This window comes from Sphaerodactylus townsendi, linkage group LG09 (assembly GCF_021028975.2).
Source record: "Sphaerodactylus townsendi isolate TG3544 linkage group LG09, MPM_Stown_v2.3, whole genome shotgun sequence".
In the NCBI taxonomy this organism is placed as follows: domain Eukaryota; kingdom Metazoa; phylum Chordata; class Lepidosauria; order Squamata; family Sphaerodactylidae; genus Sphaerodactylus; species Sphaerodactylus townsendi.
The window spans coordinates 92,192,265-92,217,847 of NC_059433.1; the positions used below are offsets into that span (position 1 = coordinate 92,192,265).

Here is a 25,583-nt window from a genome sequence, read left to right on the forward strand (position 1 = left end):
CATGCATTCCTTTCTCACTTGAGTACCCCGCATCTCTTCTATGCTCCCTCACCCCACACCTTCTAAAATGGGTAGCATAATACCACCAAATAAAAAGTTGTTTAAAGCCACTCAACACATGTAAATCTAGCTTGCTAATTGCACCCTTTACTTGTTAACAGACAATGGTTCTTTCCCCCACCATGGATACTCCAACAGGCATATATACTCCACTTGCTTTCCTACTATCAGATCCTCTGAAGATGCCAGCCACAGATGCAGGCGAAACATCAGGAGAGAATGCTGAAAGAACACGGCCATACAGTCCGGAAACCACACAACACCCCAATGTTGACAATAACTTCAGATAAGGAGTATGCAAAATCAAAGTTTCTCTAGATAAGATCATACTAAGTTTCACAGCTTTAGCTAAGTGATAGAGTACATGTATTGTCGAAGGTTTTCACGGCCGGAATCACTTGGGTGCTGTGTGGTTTCCGGGCTGTATGGCCGTGTTCTAGCAGCATTCTCTCCTGACGTTTCGCCTGCGTCTGTGGCTGGCATCTTCAGAGGATCTGATAGTAGGAAAGCAAGTGGAGTATATATGCCTGTTGGAGTATCCATGGTGGGGGAAAGAACCATTGTCTGTTAACAAGTAAAGGGTTGGCTGGGTCCTCCTATGGCAAATGGGCTGGCTGGGTTCTCCTATGGCAAGCCCAAGTTGCTGGGCTCCAGTGGGTCAGAGGAGCTTGGTACTGGCTCCTCAGATCCTTGAGCAGCAGCTGGTGACCACTGATAGAGTACATGCTTTGCATGCAAGAGGTCCTAGATTTAATCTCTAGTATCTCAGGAAGGTAAGGAAGGAACCCTTTCAGAGCTATTTCAGAGCTACCTGATTTCAGTCAAAAGGAACAATAGGGCCGAAAGGAGGACTGGCCCTTGCCTTTACTCCTTTGTCTTTTGACGACAAGGGGCAGAGGACCTTCTTTTTTTCCCCTTGGTTTCGATGAGTACTTTCTCCAGAGCCACCTCACCAAAGAGAAGCATGTCTCCAAACTTTTCTGTCACCAAATTAGCCTCAGTCAGTGAGTCCACCTTCTAGTTTTTTATCCAGAGGTTGTGATGAACTAAGACATTCACCACCTGGGAGCAAGCACAGAGCTGCATATTGTACAGTGAGGCGTCAGAAACAAACTGAGCAGCCCACTGAACCTTGAAGATCAATCACTTGAGTGCTGTAGGGTCCACCTCTGGTTTCTGTAACAGGTCATCTGCCCAAACTGATGTTGCCCTTATGAAGTTTGAGATTACAGCAGATGTTCTAATTGCAATAGACCTGCCTTTGTGGAAGGAATTAATCCCCCACATAAGCCCCCAGGGCTACAGCAGCCAGAGGAGGAGCTGGGGGTAGAGGGAAGGGCTCAGGAAGCAAGGATGCCATGTTGCCTGTGTTTAGTGGATGTAATAGACTGCTTTGCTGGGGCAATATCCAGGCTGGGAGCACCAGGGTTGGAGTCTGCCCACTAGCAGAACAAACCAGACATCATGGAGGCAAAACAATGGAGCCTTGGGCATTTGGGAAGCCTCTGGCCTCTGCCACAACTGCCTTTGCAGCAGCAGATGGGCTGGCTGGGTCCTCCTATGGCAAGCCCAAGTTGCTGGGCTCCAGTGGGTCAGAGGAGCTTGGTACTGGCTCCTCAGATCCTTGAGCAGCAGCTGGTGACCACTGCTAGAGGCAGTCCTGTGGTCCTGTCCATGTTATAGTCGATAGTCCCTCCAAAGAATCTTCTCTCTGACCCAGATTTCCCAGTTTACTTAAGTAAGTGGAGTTGGGAACTAGTAAACTGCCCAAATAGCATGACTATTTAGACTGTGTAGGGACGACCCCCTACGGTCTAAGAGAGTATGCAAATAATTTTTAAAAGCCCTGCCTGAACAGTTGGGGGCATGACCTCACTGGATGACTGAACTTCACTGCTGGAGAATAAATGGACACCAATCTGACATTTAGAAAATGACAACACTCAGAAATCAGTTGGAGAACATTGCACCATTCTTGAACAAAAGAATAAAACTGCTGAATTAGAATTCTATTAAGAAATATGGTGGGATCTCCAATGAACCCCGATTCTATAGCTACATCAAATAATCAGTTTAGCAAAACTAGAAAAATCCTTTTAGTCTCTATAGTTTTCTAGATTACATATAATGGTGAATGTTACACCATTATATCTCAGCCTGTCATGGTCTTTTGACACTTTTTTCCTCCATCGTATATATTTGTTAAGAGAGGACTCACTTCAAATTTTTGACAAGGTGGATTGTAGGCTATGAAACCTTATGCAAGATGACAAACTTGTGATACCAACAAAACAGGGATTTTGTTTTGGTTTGTTTTTTGCTGTTATCATGGCTATTCTTCTAGAATGAAAGTAGACTGGATACATACTGTTTTTGCAGCTGCAGCGATACATGTCTGATACAAAAAATGATGTGACTCTCCAAAGGCAAATATGAGGAAATGCTGTATCAATATTCAGGGCTGAAAACATTGTATGATTCTAATGATATGGAAACAGTTTTTATGAAATCTGGATACATGGTGTGGAAAGAATGGACAGAAAGAAGCTTTTCTCCCTGTCTCATATTAGAACCCAGAGTCATTCACTGAAGGATAGGCAATTTAGGACAGACAAAAGGAAGTACTTTTTTATACAGCATATAGTTAAGTTGAGGAACTCGTTGCCCCAGAATATGGTGATGGAGGCCAACTTGGAAGGCTTTAAAGGGGGAGTGAACAAATTCATGGAGGACAGTACTATCAATCACTACTAGTCATGATAGCTACTAGTCATGACAAATATTTACTCCATCCAATACCAGGTGCAATATGCCTCTATATGTCACTTGCTGGAGAGAATGAACAGCAGATTTCTATTCTAGTATCTCTGTTTGTGGGCTTCTTAGAGGCAGCTGGGGTGGGGAGGGTACTGTGTGAGTAAAATGCTGGGCAAATGGGCTTTCAGCCAGATCCAGTATGGCTCTTCTTATATTCTTATGGGCCCCTTCCGCACACGCAAAATAATGCGTTTTCAAACCACTGTCACAACTGTTTGCTAGTGGATTTTGCCATTCCACACAGCTTCAAAGAGCACTGAAAGCAGTTTGAAAGTGCATTATTCTGCATGTGCGGAATGAGCCATGGATCATTTCACATTTCTTTCAAAAGCCAGTGCTCAGTCTGAATAACTGTGGAGCAGTCTGACAACATTCTGAATGAAATGTATAAAAACCACCTTCAGTGACATTTTGCAGTAATCTGTGCTTGCATAGTTCTTCCTCAACCACTACTTCAGTCTATTATCTATGAATAATTAGGGTTCATATAGGTTTGTGTTTGTTTTTTTGCCTCCCTGTGCTATTAAGAAGAAGAGTTGGATTTACATTCTCCCTTTCTCTCCTGCAAGGAGACCCAAAGGGGCTTACAAACTCCTTACCCTTCCCCCTTCACAATAAACACCCTGTGAGGTAGGTGGGGCTGAGAGAGCTCAGAAGAACTGTGACTAGCTCAAGGTCACCCAGCTGGCATGTGTTGGAGTGTACAGGCTAATCTGAATTCCCCAGATAAGCCTCCACAGCTCAGGCGGCAGAGCGGAGAATCAAACCCGGTTCCTCCAGATTAGAGTACACCTGCTCTTCACCACTACGCCACTGCTGCTATTCGAAGTGGTGGAGGGTGGCACCACAACAGCACTGTGTCCCACTGCTGGGGACTCTGGACTGCTAATATTAACTAACAAGTTAGACTTGGTTGATGGAATGAAGGTGGTGAGAACTTTAGGATAAAATGACCTTTTTCACATTAGATCAGTTAGGTTTATTTGTTGGGTCACTGGTAGGTAGATAGTTCCATCCTGAGCAAAAGGATGCAATGACTGCTTTTCATTTCCGTATTCTTATATCATCTAACATTTTGATTTCGTTTAGAATTCTTCTGTGGGGAGATCAGTGTCACAGAGGACATTTTTGAATAATAACGTATCTGGTTTAATTGCTAGTATTTCCAACTAAAAGAACATCAAATAGCAGCGCTGGGCAAAAGACTGCCATTCTGAACACACAATTCAGGGCCAAATGGAGTGACAGAATAAAGCAGCTGTATATGTGCCATAGGAGAGGGGCCATGCTTCAGTCATAGGCTATTTGATTGGCATTCAGCCAGCATCTCCAGATCAAGGAACAAGCTAATAGGTGATGTGAAATATCTCTTCCTAACACCCTGGAGAGCAGCTGCTAATCTGAATAGACAATACTGACTTGGCTAGACCAAGATTCTGTTTAAGTATAAAGATAAGGCATATGTATGTTCCATACTGACTCTGACTGAAGTGATCCAAAGAAAAACATGCTGTGATTCCTGTAAACAAGGAGAAATAAAAAGGCCGCAGCAGCCATTAGGAAGTAAAAAAAAAAGGGGGGGGCAATAAAAATATATTTTAGTAGTTAAAATTCCCAAATTCTGTAAGTGTTTCACAAATAAGCTTCTTTACCACGAGAGCCAGCGTGGTGTAGTGGTTAAGAGCAGGTGGATTGTAGTCTGGAGAACTGGGTTTGATTCCCCACACCTCCACCTGAGTGGCAGAGGCTTATCTGGTGAACCAGTGCATTTCCACACTCCTACATTCCTGTTGGGTGACCTAGTCACAGTTGGGCTAGTCACAGTTCTTCGGAGCTCTCTCAGCCCCACCTACCTCACAAGCTGTTTGTTGTGGGGAGAGGAAGGGAAAGGAGCTTATAAGCCACCTAGGGTGGAGAGAAAGGTGGTATATAAATCCAAACTCTTCTTCTTCTTCAATGGAATCTGTTAGCCTTGCCACGATTTTTCCAAAAAGAGTACAAGATCAATAGCCCTGTAATTCCTGTAAATGCAGGAGGAGAATTCATAGAGCAATAGAAGCCGAACTGTTGTGGAAAATTTTACTCTGTTTGGGTTATTATGCAAGCAGGTGCAAGAAGTGGTTGCAGAAATTATTTTTAAAAAATCCAGATACTATACAAAACTAAATAAGCTAAAGAAGTATAACGTTGCCACTTCCTGCAGAGAGAAAATAAACACTTGTTCATGACAGAAATGAATGGTGCCCTTTAACTGAACATCACACACTTATCAGACCTTTTATATACAATGACCTACTTGGCACCATCAGAACTAAGAGCTGATTGGACAGTAGGGCCCCTTACACGTCATATACATGAGTATGGACTTTACCCTCTCTGAGATAAGAAATGGGAGTAACAGCAAGCATCTGTCTTGCCTTCATGCTTACCTGGTGTTTCTACCTCATCTCCAAGATTACCTGTTAGCCATGTAGGGCTTTAATGTTCCAAAAGCACTCTGCACACATACAAGCCATTTGGTATGGACCCAATTTGTGAACTAATTTCAAATAAAATGCTGGAATTGACTACATAAAAAGAGCCCACACAAAGTAGATTTTATATGCATGTTATAACCATGGTTATCAGCATCATAGTGGAGGGACATGAAGTTATTGCAAGCTATAGTTTCTACTCTCCGGCCCCATCATGCAGAGGATAGTGATCAAAAATAATAGAGGCGACACTGGTAGCAAGATACATGACTGTAGAAGCAAAAATGCCTCTGAGCATATACAGAATGTGACTTGCTATAATAAAATAACCTGTGCATGAGTGCAGCTGATAGAATGTCAAACAAGGATACTGGAGACTAGGGATCAAATTCCCACTTCTATTATGGAAGTCACACAACTCGCAGCATAGTCTACCTCATGTGGTTCTTGTGAAAAAATGGAGAAGAGAAGAGTACTCTAGGAAGCTTTGAACCAAACCCAGTTCCCCAGATTATAGCACACCTGCTCTTAACCACTGCACCACACTGGCTCTCACCTGCTATAGCCACCTGCTACTGCAGCACTCTCAGTTGTGTGGTATTTAGGTTGTTTTGGCGCTGGTGGGGGAGGGTGGTTTCTCCTTGCAGCAGTTGTGGGACTCGAGGGATGCCCTCCACTCCCTGGGAACTGGTGAGCAGGGTGGGGTGACAGACTGTGAGTGTAACTTAGGGTATAATGTTGATTATAATATTGCTTAGTTCTGCCAATAGAAGTCCAAATGCTCTTTTCCTGATGCTATTTCAAAATAAATAAATCAACTAAACTCAGAGTGCTGTTATTGAACAGTCCAGGCTATGATAGGTGCAAGGAAACTGAAAGTGCATAACAGCTCAATGCTGAGCACTGGAGAGAGAAAACACATCATGTGGCAACCTAGTGAGCTGCTGCCCCCTTTCTGCCCATCACAAGGGGACAGCTGCCCCCCCCCCCGTTCCTGCCCCAATAAGAAATATACACATTCTGGGACAGAAACACCCTGTTCAGGGAACACTGACTGTCTTTCAACTCTAATTAAGGTTACCTGATAGCATCCAATAAAAGTGTTTTTCAGTAGAATCCTATTCAGTGCCACTCCAGACGAAGTCCAGTTATCACCATAGGCTTAGACTGAATTAACTTTGCAAAGAAATACATTGTTTGACTAGCACATTGCCTGAGCAACTTCTCACAGATCTGGTCTGATATAGTTTTTCCACATATAGGGAGCAATCATAAGTAGGCCTAGTCAGAAGTAAATCCCACTTTATTCAGTGGGGCTTACTCCCAGAAAAGTATTATTAGGATTGTAGGCATAAACACTTCAAGGAGAATTAAAAATGAAACAGAAATTCCAGCAACCTTTTTTTCCTCTCAGAAGGCTATTGCATAAAATGCATATGAAAATTGATGTAGGCAAAGGATATCATTTTGGGATGTCATAGATGATTTTTATTTCAAGTCATACAAACTCAGAAAAATGCACATAACCTCTACTGGTTCGATTTACTTAAAACATGCCAAATTAAACAAACTGTATAGACTATACTTATGATGCTATTTTGAACAGGTGAAGTAAAATGGTTTCAAAGAAGTGCAATTGTATTCAGAAACATGAAGTTTTGAAGCAACATTTTGTTTTTGTACAAAGGTGATTTAACCAGGCGGCACTGGATAGTTGCCTGAATTGAGTAAACATTAACAATCACTGGTATATAGATAACTCATATGCAAGAATCTGCTTGGCAATGCAATGATAATACTGAGATGGACAGCCGCATCCAAAGGGTTCTGGTGGCTGAGGACAGTGCTGCTGCTGCACCACTGCTCCACCTCCTGAGGCCATCTAGGCAAAGCGGGGAGGTAGCGAACATAAAGAAAATCCCTGAAGTGGAACTGAGGGATGGGCAGCCACCAGCGTGTCTGCCCCCTCTACTGGGATAAGTGCCCCGGGGAGAGCAAATATGGCGGCACATGGTTGAGCCATTCCCTAAAGTGCTTGTGCCCCCCTCTCCCGCACTGGATGGAGTTGTTAGTTTACTTGTCAAATCTGTTATAGCCCAACGTGATACTGGCTGAATATAGCTGCTCATCACAATAACCACTGCTTAGTTCTGTGTCCACCTTTTTAACTAAATCATTTATGGTTACTTGTTTTTATCAATCTCCTCAAAGTATTAATTAGCCAGGAAAATACTACTTCTGTCTTATTGATCTGGCTGCCCCTTTAGAAATTATTGTTTTTCAACTGAGACTTTCTCGTTGGTTTTGAGTTCCATTCCTGACTTCACACCTGTTTTCCTCTTCTCTTTGGATTTCTTGACCACCGGCGTATCTTATGTTAAATTCAAGACGCTTGAATTGCTGAAGAATTTTTATCATTTATTATATGATTCACGGTAATCAATGGTAATCTCAATTCATTGGGTTTCTCATTAGAGGAGTTGGTATTGAAGGACCCCCAACAAATATATAACCTAATTAAACTTAGACTATACTAGCGTGGCCCGGCCACGCGTTGCTGTGGCTTATTGTGGTGAAATGGGAAAGGAACAGTAGCAGCAAATCAATTGCAGAGGCCAGCAGTACATGCTCATGCAAACATGCAGCCTGATACTGTGCGATGTCAATGATGTGTGTGCCCGCATTCCGGGAATGGAACAGCACTCCTCCCATACATCTAGGCTGGCTGGTCACGCATCCTTTACCTTTTGGGAGTGTTTGTTGGTGGGTACGGTGTAACGCTCTGGAGGAAACCTCTGGACAGGTGCGACGCAGCCATCTGTGCGTATGTCATCATGGTTGCTGTACTGGAGCTTTACTCCTGGGAGTGAATGCGTGCCTGGTTTTCTTAACTGTAACTGCAGTATTCAGGGGAATCTAGGGTGCTCTGGCCTCCCTCCCTCCCGTCATCTTCCTTGCAGGTGTCGCTTCTCACTCTCTTTCCTCACTCCCTCTCCCTTCTTCCTTTGCATGCCACCCTCCCCTCCTCCTTCCTCGGGCTCTAGGTGTGGGTGGGCCAGTATCAAGATGCTGGGCCCCTGCCTCCCCTCCCTTGCATGCCACCCCTCACTCTCTTCCCTCCCTCACTTCTTCTTCCTTGCATGCCACCCTCTCCCTCTCCCTCTCTTCCCTTCCTCCGCTTAGGGTGGGTGGGTCATATCAAGATGGTAGGGCCCCTTGCCTCCCTCCCCTTTGCATGCTACAGCTCACTGGTCTCCCCTCGCTCACTTCTCTTCCCTTGTAATGCCTCCCTCACCATCCCTTTCCTCTCCCTCCCTCTCTTCGTAATGCCACCCAGTGGTGGGATCCCAAAATGCCTTAGGTAACAGGTTCCCATGCGGTGGCGTGGATTCAAACTGTATGGCGTAGCGCCAATGGGGCTGGGCGGGGCACGACGGGCGTGGCCGGTCATTCCAGGGGCGTGGGCATTACTGGGCGGGCTGTGGCAAGGACGCAGCCGCTGTGCCGTGGGTCATCCTTGCGGGAATCGAATCGCACGCAGGCGCAGGGCTGCCACGCGACGCTGGTGCACCTCCTGCTAGGGACTGCTTCAAGTTCTCATGCTTGCCTACTTGAGAGAGAAGGGCGTTTAATCGGGCAAAAATCACTTGACAAAAATCACCAATTAGTAACCCCCTCTGCACACATACAAGTAATTAGGTAACCTACTCGAACTCTGTGAGAAACTGCTGGATCCCATCTCTGATGCCACCCCTCCCCTCTCAGTGGCAGTGGAGGTTAAGAGCTCGTGTATCTAATCTGAAGGAACCGGGTTTGATTCTCCGTCCTGCCGCCTGAGCTTGTGGAGGCTTATCTGCAGCTCCAGAGTAGCCTGTACACTCCTGCACACACATGCCAGCTGGGTGACCTTGGGCTAGTCACAGCTGAGCTTTCCTTCAGTCCCACCTACCTCACAGGGTGTTTGTTGTGAGGGGGGAAGGGCAAGGAGAGATTGCCTCAGCCCCTTTGAGTCTCCTCTACTAGGAGAGAAAGGGGGGATATAAATCCAAACCTCCTCCTCCTCTTCTCTCCTCTCTTCTCCTCCCCTCCTCCCCACTCCCTCGTATGTGCATGTGTGTGTATGTGTTTCCACTTCCACTCAAGCTGGGCTGCCTCATGTGCTGTTTCCACTGCTCATCTTTTGGGCCATCTGAGCGGAACACATCTCTAAGGGCACTAACATTTAAGGTGTGACAGTTACACACAGGCCCCCTCCCCTGTCCTTTCACCTCATTAGGAGCCGCCAAGAAAAGGCGCTTTACTCATGGGCCTGGTAAGGAAATTTCAGGTATGTGAACATCTGGAAAACACTCATTTTGATCGTGACTATAGTGGCTGGGACTTTCAGAGGAATTGGCCCAGCAGTTACTGAGGTGTGTAACCTGGTCATCAAATACATACATACACGGAAAGCTTTTTATATATATAGATGATCAGGAGTATCAACATCTAATCACTCAATCGCGGCAACAACATGCTCCCCTAATGTAGCCTTTGGTGGCATAAAACCCCTGAGCCTGGCAACCGGCTGCATGGCTTAAAATACTTATTACAAATCCCGGATTCTAAACAACGCTGGGTACTGACTCGAGCCAGATGCAATGTTTTTTCCCCTGCCCTTTTGCAAGGCCGGATTGAGAAGCGGCCTCTATCACATAGACCAGGGGTAGGGAACCTGTGGCTCGAGAGCCAAAGCATGCGGCTCTTCTGCCCTTGCACTGCTGCTCCACGGTGAGCCGCAGCTGCCGGCTTCATCCTGCTCGCCCTGCAGGCAGCAGGGCGCACTCAACTGCCCGCGGATGGCTGGGCCGTGCCGCGGGCTTCCCCTCTCGCCCACCCCATTCAAGCAGGGCAGGCGCTTTCCCAGCGGCCGGCAAGGCCAAGCTGCTGGCCCCATCCTTGCCCGCCCTGCAGGCAGCAGGGCGGGCGCATCCATGCACTTCTCAGAATGAGTGGAGTAAAAGGTTAAAACCACAATATATACAGTGCAAGGTTATCTTTATTTTAAATGTCAAAAATTATTTATGGCGGGCGCTCCAAGTGTTTCTTTTTTCCCGTGGAAAACGGGTCCAAATGGCTCTTTTGAGCAAGTTAAAGGTTCCCTACCCCTGACATACAGATCATATGCTCCTTTCTGGTCCCAACCATGGTGGAAACATTGGACCAGCATTTTATGTTATTGCCCAAAATATAATCCCCAGAGGGGAAGCTTTCTTTAGTAACTACCGACATAATGGGAAATGTGCCCCCCAAAAAAATATTATTAATCCCAAAATTGTTAAACAACAGTAGCCAATCCTTTCTATACTTGGGAGAATAGCCAATTATTTGCTGCAAAGTCATGCGTCCTTTGGTAAGAGGTATGTAAAACAGGCAAGTACAAAACTATTTAAATGTGAAATACTCCATACCTCTGATACTCCTGGGGTATTTGTATTAGAAGGTAGTTTATAAGGAGCCTGTACTGTTATTTATTGCATTTTATGGAAACTTTAATTTAATTTATAGTATTAAATTAGTATATACAAATTTATAGATCTTGGGGAAGGCTGTTATACCTTTTAGTACATGAAGGCTATGAATAACGAATATCTTTAATCCTGTCTTTAAGTGTAGTTTTTACTTCATACTCTCTGAAGTTCACAATCCCGTGTACAATGGAATGGACAAAAAAATTTTAATCTACGTTACTTTTATAAATGAAGTGTGATTTTAGAATGTAAAACTACTCATAGACGCCATGTACAACTCTTTTAAATTTAGTGATGGTCTATACTCACGCTTTTGTATCTTATGCCAATAAAGGTCTATTGTATTGTATTGTATTATATTGTATATGATTCATGGGACAAAAATTAAGTGTAAAGAAACACACAACAGTAGTATCTTTTTAGGCTGGAACCTGTTGAAACATAGAACCACTGACGTTGGCTAGAATACTATACAAGAGGGACTATGCCACCCAGAAAACTGTTTGACATAAATTGAGCTGCATCTGTGTGAGCGTATGAGTGTGTGAGAGAAAACTTCCTGGTATCAAAGGCCTCTCTGAGGTTTTTCCATACTTTGCATTAGAATTCCTACAGATTTAGTCATACATCCATAAACAACACTGTTTTGTTAATGCTAAGCTAGCTACCAGACAAAGAATTGTACATGTAACTGAGAAGCAGGAACTGAGAAAGTGTAGGGAAGCTGCATGACTGTGAGGCAGATCAGCACAGGACTACACAGTATCCTCAAGTCTCTTTCAGTCAAATGGCCAAGGGCAGAGTCTAAGAACTGCCATCCTTGAACAAACTAACATCTTATCATGCATTCAGTAGTGGCCAACCAAATAACCAGTGGGGAATAAAAGTTACAGTCTTGGACTAGGATATCTCTGTTTGAATCCCCATTCTTCCACTGAAGCCTGCTGGGTTGTTTTGGACCAGTAACCAACCTCAGCCTAATCTACCTCACCTAGTTGTTGAGGATACAATGGAGAAGTTGTGAATGGTATAAGCAGCTTTGGAGAGTTCCCAGGGAGGGGAGGGCATCCCTCCAGTCCCAAGTGGAGAGAAGTAGCGCATAAATAAAGCAAATATAACCCCAGAAAACTTACATGCAAAGGTACAGACAGCTACCCTTGTTAACCTCTTGTGGGAGAGTGGAGGTGTTGACTGACCCTACCAGATGACCGAAGGAGGCAAGACCAAGATGGCAAATAAGTTGGGACCAACCTGGGACTGGAGTGCCAAGACAGGTAGGGCTGGTGGAGAAATTCCTGCACCTTGCAAGAGCCTGCCACTCAACAGTCAGCTGGCCTTGGAGGGGGTGGAGATTCAACTGAATGGCACTATATACCTACCCAAACCAACAGTGGTCCTAGAGTGGAGGAAGGGTAGGTCTGGTATAAGCAGGTAGCTCTGGCAGACTGTGTAGGTAACCCAGAAGAGGTGCAGCAATGACAACAAGGAGTTAAGCATGGAGGAGAGGGAAAACGGGGTGGAGCAAACCCCAATAACTGAAGAAAGGTATAAGGGGGTATAAGATTATAAGGTGGATGGAGCTTCACAGCTGAAAGGGAGAAAGGCATGAGACTGAGTGGAAGGTGTGGAAAGAGCAGAGAGGAAGAAAGAGATAGACAAGGAAAAGGGAAGGCTATGGGAGGCAATGGAAAAAGGAGTAGAAGTATGAGGGTAGGAAGTTTCCTCTGTATGCAACTGAAGCAAGAGGCTCCCAACTAACTTGGCCTAGGTGGGAAGGAGACAGGTGCAATGTTATCTCACAAAAGGAAAAGCAGGAACAAAGGTAGGTGTTGTAAGTCACATCCTAGATTTCTTGTTTAAGTTCTGTGGATGTTAATAAAGTAGAAAGCACAACTGACCTCCACTAGCTCCATGTCTGTCTGCTTATGGAACCTAAATTCAGCATACCACTACCATGACCCCCTACCACACCTCTGAATGAGGGTCCCCAACCTTGTTGAGTTTCTGGACACATTTGGAATTCTGAGACAGGGTACCAGATATCACAATAAAATAGCTGCCATGGAGGGGCACTTTCGTTCCTACAAGGGTATGGGAAATCTATCATTTAAATATATTTGAGCTTACAACTGAGGAGTATTTGGTTGTTTAATTTTCTCTCCTATCATTTTTAATGTTCCCAATTAAACGAAACGTTTGAAGGAAAAATAAAGAGGGGCAATAAAGTCTTCAGGTAATTGTGTAAGAAGCTCAATTTACTGATATGAATCAAGCTGAAACAAATTGAGGCAGGTGGCCTTAGTTATTGACTATAGCACTGGGCACTCTTGATAGCACAGTCCAGCTAAAGAAAACATTGTGAAGTGCATAAACTATTCACATGTGATAGGCACTGGAAGAATGGGTTTTTCTGACTGAGGGAAACAGGGAAGTTTAAATCCTCCATTCTCCTGGTCCTTACTTCCAGTTCTTCTTGTATTTACTTTCACTTCTTGTCCTAAGGATTCCTCTCCACTCCCTTGCTGCTGCTAGTGAAGCTCTTGTGATGCTGAAACAGTTTAATGAAATGAATACACCTAACAAAGACAACTAAAACAAAGCAGCAAATTCAGGAACCCATTACAGAGCATGGTGTAGTGGTTAAGAGCAGGTGCATTCTAATCGTGGTGTAGTAGTTAAGAGCAGGTGCACTCTAATATGGAGAACCAGGTTTGATTCCCTGCTCTGCCACTTGAGCTGTGGAGGCTTTTCTGGTGAAGCAGATTAGCTTGTGCACTCCAACACATGCCAGTTGGGTGACCTTGAGCTAGTCACAGTTCTTTGGAGCTCTCTCAGCCCCACCCACCTCACAGGGTGCTTGTTGGGGGGGGGAAGGGAAAGGAAATTGTAAGCCCTTTTAAGTTTCCTTACAGGACAGAAAGAGGGGATATAAATCCTCTTCCTCCTCCTCCTCTTCTTCTTCTTAGCTGCAACTCCTACCTGCACCTCTCAGGAAGCAGCTGGAGGTTGCCTTTTCCACCTTAACCATTCCCTTGCCACTACCTCTCAATCCTTCCATAATTTTTAAAGTATCTTGGAACTGATAGTGTAGGTTTACCACTCTAGTGACCCAAAGCAATAATGCCACAAATAGAAGCTGCTGACATGAAAGAAAGCAGCAGGTATGACTTGAATCTATTGCAGCACCCAAGTTCAATATCTTGTCTTCATCCAAGTCCAAGGAACCCTCCACAGGAACTGGCATTACAATAAAAGGGGAAGGATGGAAAGTTGAAGAGGGAGGTGCTTGATGGAATGGTTGGTGAGATGAAGAGGAGGAAACAGAAAAAGAAGAGGGGTTATGGGGACGTTCAGGGACGGGAAATAGGAAATACTAGGAGAGGTGAAAATAAGATGCCCTGACAAGTACTTTGCTGGTCTATCACTTGTATGAATTAATACTAAAGGAAGCATCACTGAGCATATGACAGTATTTTAATAACAGTATTTTAATACTGAGTAAATACAACAACCCTTAGAGTGGGGGGTAAAGAATACCAGGTAAGACTTTCCAGAGTATATGAATCTACATATGTATGTAAGTGCTGTCAAGTCACAACTGACCTATGGCAATCCCAGCAAGAGGCTTCCAAGACAAGTGAGAAATAAAGGTGATTTGCAGTTACTTGGCTATGCAAAGCATTGAACCTGGTTCTTCACATTAGAATCTGCTGCCCTTAAACATCAAAAATAGCAACTTGTAGTTTGGCCCTTAGCACCCTGATAGGGGGACAGGGATCAGTTCTGCCAAGTTGTTCCCTCCCCATCAGTACTCATAACAAATGTGATACTGTGCTAAGAATGACAGCAAAGCAATGTCACTTGTATACAAGTTAGGGTTCTCTGCTTGAGAGACTCCCCAGGTATAAGTAAATTTAAGAAAAAGAGGTTGCATACTCCAAAAGCAGTCCATTCAGTATTGAACATACTCATTTTCTCAAGGAGCAATGGAATGTCGAGACAATCTAATGTCAATTTCTTTAAAAAGAAAATGGAAGTGGAGAGGAGAGGAGAGGAGAGGAGAGGAGAGGAGAGGAGAGGAGAGGAGAGGAGAGGAGAGGAGAGGAGAGGAGAGGAGAGGAGAGGAGAGGAGAGGAGAGGAGAGGAGAGGAGAGGAGAGGAGAGGAGAAAGTGTCATACTGAAATCCTTAACAGTTTACAATACCTAAGAAGGGGAGATTGCAATCATGAGGAAGAAAGGGTGAATTTTGCACTAGAAACAATTCTATGAGACAAACATGTCCAAATCCAATTTCACCTTTTCCAATATTTCCCATACAACACAAGGAAAAAATCTTATCCCCATCACCTACACATTATACCACTAGTTGCACAACCTTCTGCTCACATAGATTGGAACCAACAGCAGTCACCTGAGATAAGTGTACTATTACACAGTGTGTGGCCTTCTCAGCAACAGAACCAAAGTTACAAGATTCCCTCCCCAGGGAAGTTAGTAGTGTTCCTTCCTTTCTGGCTGCTGACAGTGTTGCAACAGTTTTCTGCTTAAATTTGCTTGCATTACTGATATACTTGGAAGTAACCAGTTTTTTTAAATATACACGTTATTTTACGGAATGTTTAAAGTAACCAGTTTTTTTAAATATATATATACGTTATTTTACGGAATGTTTAAAAGTTTTTCATAGTGCATTTATGTTCTATTGTTATCTACCTAAGGACTCAACTCTTTCACCAAAATGTTAGTCATATAAATATTTTAAGTAACACATTGCTATTTTGTAATTTTATGCTATTTCTAATTCTTATATCATATTTTTATTTGATGTTGAGATGTCTTAAGAATGTTTTTTTTAAATATACAAATATTGTACTAAATAAAAATAGTGCTGAGTTTCTTACAGCCCAATTGAGGAGCAGGGGCAAATGAAGGCACTCTGGGCTCGCATCGATTTGGGTGCCCTGCCCGCAAGTGTAAGGGGGAAACACACCCGCAAAGAGCACACCCACATCAGAAGGTGGATGTCGCACAGCCCTGCAGTACCCAAACATGGAAGCCTCCCCCCCCCACCCCGCCCGGTTGCCTCGCAGCTCAGCCAATGCACAAGGCCCATTGGCATAGTGGGGCATGGACATTCCTGGGATGGAGCTGACTTCAGTTGTCTTTCAGCCCGGGAACACATCCCTCCCCGAAAGTTCTTTTTTTTAATGGGCGGTTGGAGGTTTTCTTGTTTTTTTTTCTCCTTCCCACACCACTTGAAAGCCCTTTGGGGGCAGCGCAGCAGCAGGTCGTCCCTGTCTATCACATGCTCTGGATTGAACTGTAAGTAGGTGAACAGAAAGCTCCTCATCTAGTACAAATACAGCAGTCTTATGTTACTTCTTTATAGAAAAGGAATTTTATCAGATGTTCATTCTCCCCCAACACACACACACTATCTTACAATTTCCTTAACTTGTTAAAATAATAATTTTTCCCTCTCATACTTTTGTTTCTCAAAAAAAAAAATTAAAAGTAGCATTAGCTTATAGTATGGTACATCTTACTGACCTGCACAACCAAAAAGCAGTTATCCAATATTAGCGTAACTTTATAAAAGTAGAATTTATGTTTACTGTTATTTCAGGCCATTATCTTATAAACTTTACAAAAAATATGTAATATCGTAATACCCTTAACAATTGTTACCAAAAATTGATATTGAAAGTAACATCAGGTGTTTTTGATTAAATATACTGCTTCCAAGTACTGAACAATATATTCAGTGCAAAATCAGCGCATAATCCAAAAATCACATTTGTTTATGCAATTGAAAGTTTGTAAACCAAGGTTCAGACTCCCACATTAAATGGAAAATTGAAGCATGCGCTTAAGCTCCTCGGCTGAAATCAATGTGATTAACAAATGCCAAGTTGCTCCACTCTTAATTAACTGAAATCAACAGGGAACTACTGCCACACTTACTCCAAAGGAAGGTAAATCTTAATATAGGATGGTCCCCACCAAAAATTCTATATACACTACTATAACGTGTATACAAATTAAAGACAGACCCTTTTTGTTAATGATATAATACCTTGCAAAAAATTTTTGTCTCTAGTATTTCGGAGTAACAAATACTGTAACAATTCTTAAGGCTACGCTGTGGGTTTTCCTGAGTTGTATGCGCATCAGCGGAAGTTCCAATAGTATATTTTCTCCCTCTGGACGCTTCGGGCCTACATCTGTGGCTGGCTTCTTTCAAAATCTTCCTGTAGAGGATCCCGCGCCATAAAATCCTAAGCCAACATCCTCAGTGATCTCCCGGGCCGTAAAAAAGTCTTTGACAATACACTGTAACTTAACTTTGGCTTGGTTAAGAATGATAAATTAATCATTCCAGCAGTAACCCAGATCTGCAAGGTACCTTAATCACATCACAGCTACACAGACAAGACCTAGAGAAGCATTTTAATATGTATTTAGGTCCCAGGGCATACTCTGAAAACAAGAATTACAGCAGCTGTGATGGAGACTATGCAGGTACAGGACCAGCTACTGGCTGGTCAGAAGGTCACCTATGTATCTTATCTAGGTAATCTTCCAACTTTTGGGGAAAAAGAATAAAACATTCACTACAGGGATAAAAATCAAGTTATCAGCTAGCCAATGTGATATGCTACCCCAAATGTATCTTAATGTTAATATTGTTTAAGCCATAACCCTCATACAACATCTTCCATTAAGGATCTCCAGTAGTAAGTACATGAGAAGACTTTTATATATATGGGTTGTTAATCTGTTGTTCAGGAGGCCTCCCACCCTTTGTAGTTCAGCAGAAAATACCAAGGTGTTGCATCAATGGGGAAACATCAGTTCCAAATAAATACCAGGAAGTGACATTACTGTGCTGTTGCAACACTCTAGGATTCACCAAAATCATAGTATCATCACCATCCCCAACTCACTTATTTTCCCTATCTGTGGACAATCAGAACATATTAACTGAACCAATGGTGTATCTGTACTTCATATGTTCAACCCCCATTAGAGGCTTGTTTTACATCTGTTTTGCTTCACATCTTTTTTTAGTTATCACAAATATATTAAGTTTCCATTATATGTAATTATTAGAAAGTGAGCCCCATCAGTATACATACTAACTTCCAATTCAGCACGAAAGCTGCAAATCTCCCCTTGCTGGATACTCTTTGCAAAAGGGAGCTATCCTGGGATCATAACCCACTTAGGCCTTTTGCAGAACAATCCTTTGCTGTGTTCTAGATTAAACACCCTCTACACTTGTGAACTGCAGTATTTGGAGAAGCAAAGGGGGGGGAGCAAAAAGTGAGAAGGGTGACAGGCTGCAGTGTCACAGTAGGTCATACCCAAGTGAGCGTGCCTCTTCCTTCTCTCCTTTCTCTCTCCATTTCAGAGACAGGGAAAGGGAAGGTAAACAGAAATCAAGATGTAACTAACCCCCCCCCCCCCCCCCCCGCCGCCGCCGCTCTTTTGGATAAAGAAACAAGGGGCCGCCCTTGCAGAACGGCTTCCCAGGACGTTCATGCCTCTTCCAATCCACTCAACGCTGTTGACAGGGTTCAAGGCTCAGCCTTTTGCTCCCCCGTCAGTTAAAGGTCTAGGGTATGAATAAACAAGATGACACCGGGGCAGCAGGGGGCAAAAAAAAACAACCCATAATATTAGCGAAAGTCACCCAGGCAGACACAGCCAGCCTTCGCTCTCAACAGCGGGAGGGCGAGAGAGACAGAGAGAAGCGGGGAGCAAACAGAGCTCCCCCCCCCCGCGCGCGCGGGGGTAGAACACTCTAAGCCCCTCCCCCACCCCGACCCTCTTTCTCCCCCCCCCTCCTTCTCCTCCTCCTCCCACCCCAGCTATAACGCGCTTCTCCCGCACAGGCCCCCCTCGCAGGGCTCCTTCGTCAGGCCACCGCCTGGGACAGACAGGCAGCGCAGCCTGTTTACTTGTCAGCCCTTTGCCTTACCTTGGCGCTGGGCTGACTGGCGGTGGCGTCTTCCTCTTTTTCAACCCTTCGGTTGTGGCGGAGGGTCCTCCCTCAGCCCTCGGCGCCGTTCCCCACCACCTCCGCCGCCACGGTGCAGAAGGATGCCATCTCACAACGGCGGCGGCGGCGGCTCTCGCTCGCCTCCTCTCCCGCCCGCCACTGGCGGCGCGCGCCCCAACCGCCGAAGCAGGGGGAGGGCCTGGAGCGAGACAGACAGCCCCAACCGGAGGGGTGAGAGGGGGAGTTGCACGCATGCGCGTGTATGTGCACACACGGAATGGAAGCGGTGGAACTTGGTGGAGAGAAGAGGCAGCAGTTTGATTTATTGCTCCGCCAGGAGCGGAGGTCCTGGACTGTACCAATGTTTGCGCAAATTGAAGGGGTGGGGAAAAAGAGACGCCTTCTTAAAATGCCGATTGGTAGGGTGAAAGATTGCAAAAAGCAGCTAGGACTGTACCCCCAACTGGGGAGAAAACGGACAGCGGGTTAGTTACTTTAAAGGCGCAAAAGTGGGCCTAATAGGATTTTGTTTGTTTGTGTATAGTTGATTGATTGCTTTTGGTACTTTTTTGCCGTGAAATCACAGCTGACTTACGGCGGCCCTGTAGAGGGTTCAAGGCAAGAGATGTGCTTAGCCTGCTGACTGTGGTGGTCTGTTAAACAAGCCTGCAGCATGAATTGTAACTTGAGCAAGCTTCTGGTTTGCCAGGGGGATCAGAGAGAGCTGCTAGATCCTGAAGTTCCTGTTTGCTAATGAAGGACTGTTTCTATTCTGTCCCTGATTCTCTGCCCGATTTGTTTTTCTTTCTTTCTTTCTTTCTTTCTTTCTTTCTTTCTTTCTTTCTTTCTTTCTTTCTTTCTTTCTTTCTTTCGGGAGAGGAAAGAGCCCTTAAAGCAGAACCAATTTGAAAGCTATGTAATTGTATATGGGGCCATTTCACACACATGAAACATACCAACTCAGACCATTGAACTATCCTCATATCACAGTCCAAGCCACTTTTGTCTCCGAGCATGCAGGCAGCGGGATTGCAATCAGTCACAGCTTCCTGACAAGTGTGTCATTTCTTAGGATAATGTGCTTGCAAATTCCTTTCGTCGTGTTCCCACAAGAGATAGCCCTTGGGGTCTCTTCCAATTCTGTGTAGGTAGAAAATCTTAGGTGTTTACTTTTAAAAAAATACATGATTTGGTTTTTGTTGGCGTTGACTTCCCGTAAACATGTTCCAAATTGAGCAACCATTGTCAAAGAATGTATATGAGACAATAGACCAAAAAAGTGACCTTCCACAATTATAATTTCTTTTTCCTATATTTGTGTTCATAAAATCGTCTCCCAGGCAAGATTACCTTATAATTATGAAATTGCAACAATACTATTAGAAAGCCACCATCCATTAAAAGCAGCATCTGATCCTTGGCATCAGTTAAAATAAGCACTGCCAGGATTGTTGCACCTCTGCTTTGTTGGCATAACTTTCTACCACTTTAGCAAGCACTTGGCCCAACTACCTTTGTTACATTTAGCATGGGCTTAAAGAAATACCCTGCATTCAGTAGCTTTTATTCATGGACCAAAAAATAAATATAGGGTTAGCTTAGCTGAACAAATGTAGGAACTCTTTTAAAATGCTGTGATAGTAGAACAACTATAGGGCTACCCTTCGCAATGTCTTTTTAAACTTCCATGGTGTTGTGACTTGTATGGACTACAGATCCCAGCATGCAATACTCCAAAATAAACACATAAAATTAGAACACCATATACAGCTCAGCTCATCCGGGCTGCACATTTTTGTTATGTATGAGGAAATGTAATATTTCATCTTGCGGGAATCTTATTTCTTAAATTTACCTCAGACTTTCAGAGAGGTTACATGCCAAATCATAACTCTTTTCATATTTAATTGCTTTTCATCCAAGCTGATTTGAAAACTGAAATAAAAAGCCAATACTGAGCAGGGACCAAAATCTAACTCTTTGAGATTAATTTTTGACTCTACCTGTTATAACAAATGTTTTAGTTTAAAACATGTTAAAGACAAACCCTCTTAGTTTGTGTAAGGGTTTAGAATAAAAGTCCTTGCAAAAGTTTGAAAAAATAGACCAGTAGCCATACAAGTATTTTAAACCAAGTTATTGACCTTTTATTGGCCTCCAAATCCATCTAGCCAAGTGTTTGTCCCAGCTTCCCTCTTTTTTTTACAAATCAAACATTTACAAGGATTAATATGAAGTATCTCAGCTTTTGGAAAAGGTAATTATTAAACCACTATTTAATGTATAAATAACCAAGTACTTTGTGCTCAGTATAATTTCACAAGTTTATTAAGGCATAAGCTTTCATGGACTGCAACCCATTTTCCAAATGCATATAATGAATTATAAGTTGATAAAATCCAGAAAACAAACAAACATGTGATATATTTTATTAGGAGCAATCAAAATAACATAAAACAGTGTCAACAAGCTGTCAAGTGCTCCAAGACTCTTCATTAGTCTGGATAGAGTTATTACATGGCTTGGTTGACACATACTGACAAAAAGATTTTAAACACTGAGCTTAGAACTAGCATCCACATACCCTGAGATGGGGCAACTGCTGGAGCCCTGGGATTCTGGCAGGGCCCACTGCTGCTGACCTCCTGTGCATGTACTTCACCAGCTGCCTACCTGTGTGACCTTTTCCTGTCTGCTCACTCATGAGTGTGATGTAACCACCTGGGCTCCCAGCTGGCCAGAGTTGTTAGGAAAGGGCATAAAAGTTGTTCAATGTGAATTCATTCCTGGAAGTCAGTGTGGCATAGCCTTATGCCCCCATCCCACCGTGGCACGGGGGGGGGGAGGGTTGCAGCCAGTGAGCACGTCTGCAAATATGGGTACTAGAATGATGCGCAGGTATGTGGGGGCCAAATGAAAAGGCATGTGTGGGAACCCTAATTGTGGACAGAGGCCATAAGCCCTCTCTGTCTAGAGCTCCCCAAAACTTAGAACTGGCACTAAGTAACATAAAAGGTAACATAAAACTATGAACAGTTGCAGAAACTCAATATTCTAGAGAGGTAGGTTTGGTAAGGCTTTTCTAACCATCAACCATAGTTTACACACTTTTTACACACTATTTTTTCAAAATTTTGAAAGGACTTTTATTTTAAACCATGCGTTCTTTCTCACACACAAGATTCTACCCATAGCAACCTGCCCTTTCCCCAGAGACAGGCTAAATTTTATGTGGTCTGCTCATCACCAGAAGCAGACCTAACAGCTGAGCACCCTCTTCTTTCCCAGAGTTAACGCTACCAGACTGAGCCACCCTTCACTCTGGCCGTTTCCGCACGACCACGATTGGGGTTGGGTCAGCGTATATGATGCCAACCCAACCCCCCGGGACCGTTCGCACGAGGGAGGGAGGAGGGAGGGCACCTTTGAGCTGCTGCCGTTCGCACAGCAGCGGCTCAAAGCCGCCCTTTTCCATAAATCTCGCTCGGGAAGCAAGATAGGAAAACGGCGGCACCCCGCTTGGGCGGCGCGGCTGCAAAGCAGCTGTGCCCCCTGTGCGAACGGCTCCCTGGGGATGGTGTTTTTGCCGTCCCCAGGGCTCCGTATTTGGCCCGTGTGGAAAGGGCCATTGTCTGTTCTTTCTCCTGAGCCAGACCTGACCTGTCATTGCTCTCTCCCTGAGGCAGAACTCAACACCCTTCTGTTCTCCTATTTCCTTCCAACATTTCATTCCCTTTCTCAAAGGTGATTGGATGTTTGGACCATACTCTTATGGGCCCATCTATGTGGCTGATTTTCACTTGGGGTAGGACAGCCTCCTGTTTGTCACAAGGACATTTCTCTCATCCACCAAGGTCTTGCAGAAGAGAAATTTCCCATGAAATGGGACTCAGAATGCTACCTCTTGGCCATTCTTTTGACTGAGAATTGGCATTCTGCCTCATCCCTAAAGGAGGAGGAAACCCTCTCATCACTTCCCAGGGCAGGGTGCCATGAAAAGGTTTTACTTATTTCTTTTGGAGGAGATTAGATTTACCTGTGTCAATGCCTCCTCCCACCTGCCTCATGGGAGGGGACTGTGGGCTGCACAAAATGGGAATGTCAGTCCTCATGTAGCCCACAAATCATACGCTATGTACCCATAGTATAGTTTCCTTATAAATGAATATTGGTTTTATATTAATTGAAGTGGTCAAAGAACTATGGGAATTGTACTTCAGGAAGGGTGTTTAGCATTCTCTGTTCAAGCGCCGCAGCACACTGTCCTCATAAAATCACAATTATTAGGGTAACTGAGGAGACCATCAAAGTCTGTCATGAAAATACAGCATTAGTCAAGACGATTTAAAGCCCCGCACAGTTACTTTTTCTTTAATGCAGTTCAATGATTTCTTACTACCTTAATTTTCTGAAAATTACTTCCTTAAAAAAGTACTTTCCTTATTTGTCTAGGCTGCAGCTAGTCCCGTGCACAGAGGATACTCACTGCTGTCTGCTCAATTGCTTGAGCTTCAAAAGCTGAGGCAGGTTGTTCACTCTTCATAGTCAATAATGGGAAACCTTATTTGCACTGACAGGGCTGCCCTCCTGGCTCACAGTTGGACTGCTAACAGCATTACTTTCACTCTGCATGCCAAGTTTTGCTGTCATATATCTTCAAGATGATGACTCATTGGATAAGCCTTAGGAACATTACCAAGATGTGTTTACAAGGAAGCTGAAGTAACGCAATCCATGGCAAATAGTGTGGGACCCTTCTTGGCTAGACTAAAAACCAGCACCTGAAGTGATCCTTTAAATTACTTTAGAGCATCAGTTCTGGTTGCTCTTCTGCCCCCCCCCCCCCCCCCCCCCCCAGTTTGCCTTAACTGGTCCTTTGGGAAGAAATTCACATCTATACATTTTGGAGTGTCTATTTTTATCCCACCCTGCCTCTACGGAGCTCTGCATGGCACACACCGTTTGCTTCCATGTTATCGTCACAATTGCCCTCCGAGGTAGGTGTTGTGTCCTTAGGATCGAATAAGGAGGCAGTTACAAACAGGAGCCCAATTTAATAAGTCATATTCTTTCTCCATTATTTCTTCAACTACTTCCTTTCTCCCTGTTCTTGCCCACACTAAGTGCTGATGTGCATTTGGACAGTCTAAAATACTGGCCCAGATTTTTTTGAAAAAGTTGTCAAAACACCACAGGAGGTTGTCTAATAGACTCAAGGTCATCCTTGAACAGCCGTGGATGAACCATGAGGCAAAATAAGCACAGGCTTAGGGCCTCAAGTAAAGCGGGGCCCATAGAGAAGTATTTTCCTCCTTATCTCTGGTAAGTATTGAAGCAGATTTGTTACATCAGATGAATTTTGAGGATATGATCAAACACTTTGTAATTAAGAAAATGCAGGAGAAAACTTTTTTGTAGTTTAAATAAAGTTATAGTAAGCAACAGTAAACATTATTTTGCATCTTTGATTCATGAAAATTAAAATGCTTCTTCAAAGCAAGAAAACAATCAAATGGGTGTTTTGTTTCATGCAAATAATGGTACTTACTCATTAGAATATAGTGTCCAGTCTGCATTAGTTTATAAATTCCAAATAATTTTTTTTTAGTTTTTAAGGAAATCCAACTTCATCAACATCCACACAGGGATACACACCTGAATGGAAGTTATGAATTGGACTTGTAGAGTTCTACAGATTGGACACTTACCTTTGGGATGTTGAAGATTTAAGTTTACATTGAATTCCGCATAAAAATAGAGTAGAGAAGAACTTTATGTTTTTGTTCTTGTGAACTTGAGATAAATATATATGTATGAGTTAAACAAATGTATCAGTGGTGGGATCCAAAAATTTTAGTAACAGGTTCCCATGGTGGTGGGATCAAACAGTGGCATAGTGCCAATGGGGCTGGGCAGGGCAAGACGGGGGTGGGGGCGGGCATTCCGGGGGCGGGGCATTAATAATTTATCTGTTACTGTAAAAAACTCTTACTGTAAAATAAAGTTCCTAATTTCCAGCTGATATCTTTCTGTCCATAATTTAAACTCATTAGAGCAAGTCCTACCGTCTACTGCCAACAGAAACAACTACTTCTCCTCTAATTGACTGCCTGTCAAATACTTAATACTTTCAAATACTTAATTTTGTTTCTAGAAATCAAAAGAAGGATACTTTCCTTAAACAAGGAACTTTATCATATTTCTAAAACATGTTTTTAAAACAGCCCACCAGGGAGAATTATCCCGTTTTTTACCTTCGCTAACCAGCCACATAGGAAACAACAGGACTTTATAATTTTTGGACCTAATGGAATTTCTAACAGAAAAGCAGACCCAATTAGTAACCCCCTCTCGGCACACACAAATAATTAGTAACCCACTCTCGAGAACTGGTGAGAACCTGCTGGATCCCACCTCTGAAATGTATCCATATATGTATATGGCAGTTGTAATGAGAAATAAGACAAACACAAATGTACATGAATAATAACTTTATTAGACACGACAGCTGGCGTGCAACAGGTATTTTTGATTAAATGCAATCCAAACATATTCCTGATTGGCTAGCAGTCAGATCATGAGTGTTGAACAAGGCTTTTTAAAAATGGCTTGTGTTTTAATGTCTTATATTTTAATGGTAAGCCACCCTGAAGAGGCAGTATAGCAATATTCTTTTTTAAAAAAAAAAAACCAAATAACTAAGCAAGATAAGTTCA

The 25,583-nt window shown here is 43.6% G+C and overlaps 1 protein-coding gene across 2 annotated transcripts in view; it reads right to left on the bottom strand.

The window, feature by feature from the left end:
• Nucleotides 1-19,098, bottom strand: part of WWP1 (WW domain containing E3 ubiquitin protein ligase 1) — a 62,552-nt gene extending 43,454 nt beyond the window's left edge. For both annotated transcript variants that reach the window (XM_048507375.1, XM_048507374.1), the window contains exon 1: nt 18,847-19,098. The gene's annotated coding sequence lies outside the window, so the exon portion shown is untranslated. The remainder of the gene's footprint in view (nt 1-18,846) is intronic.
• Between the last annotated feature and the right edge of the window lie 6,485 nt (nt 19,099-25,583).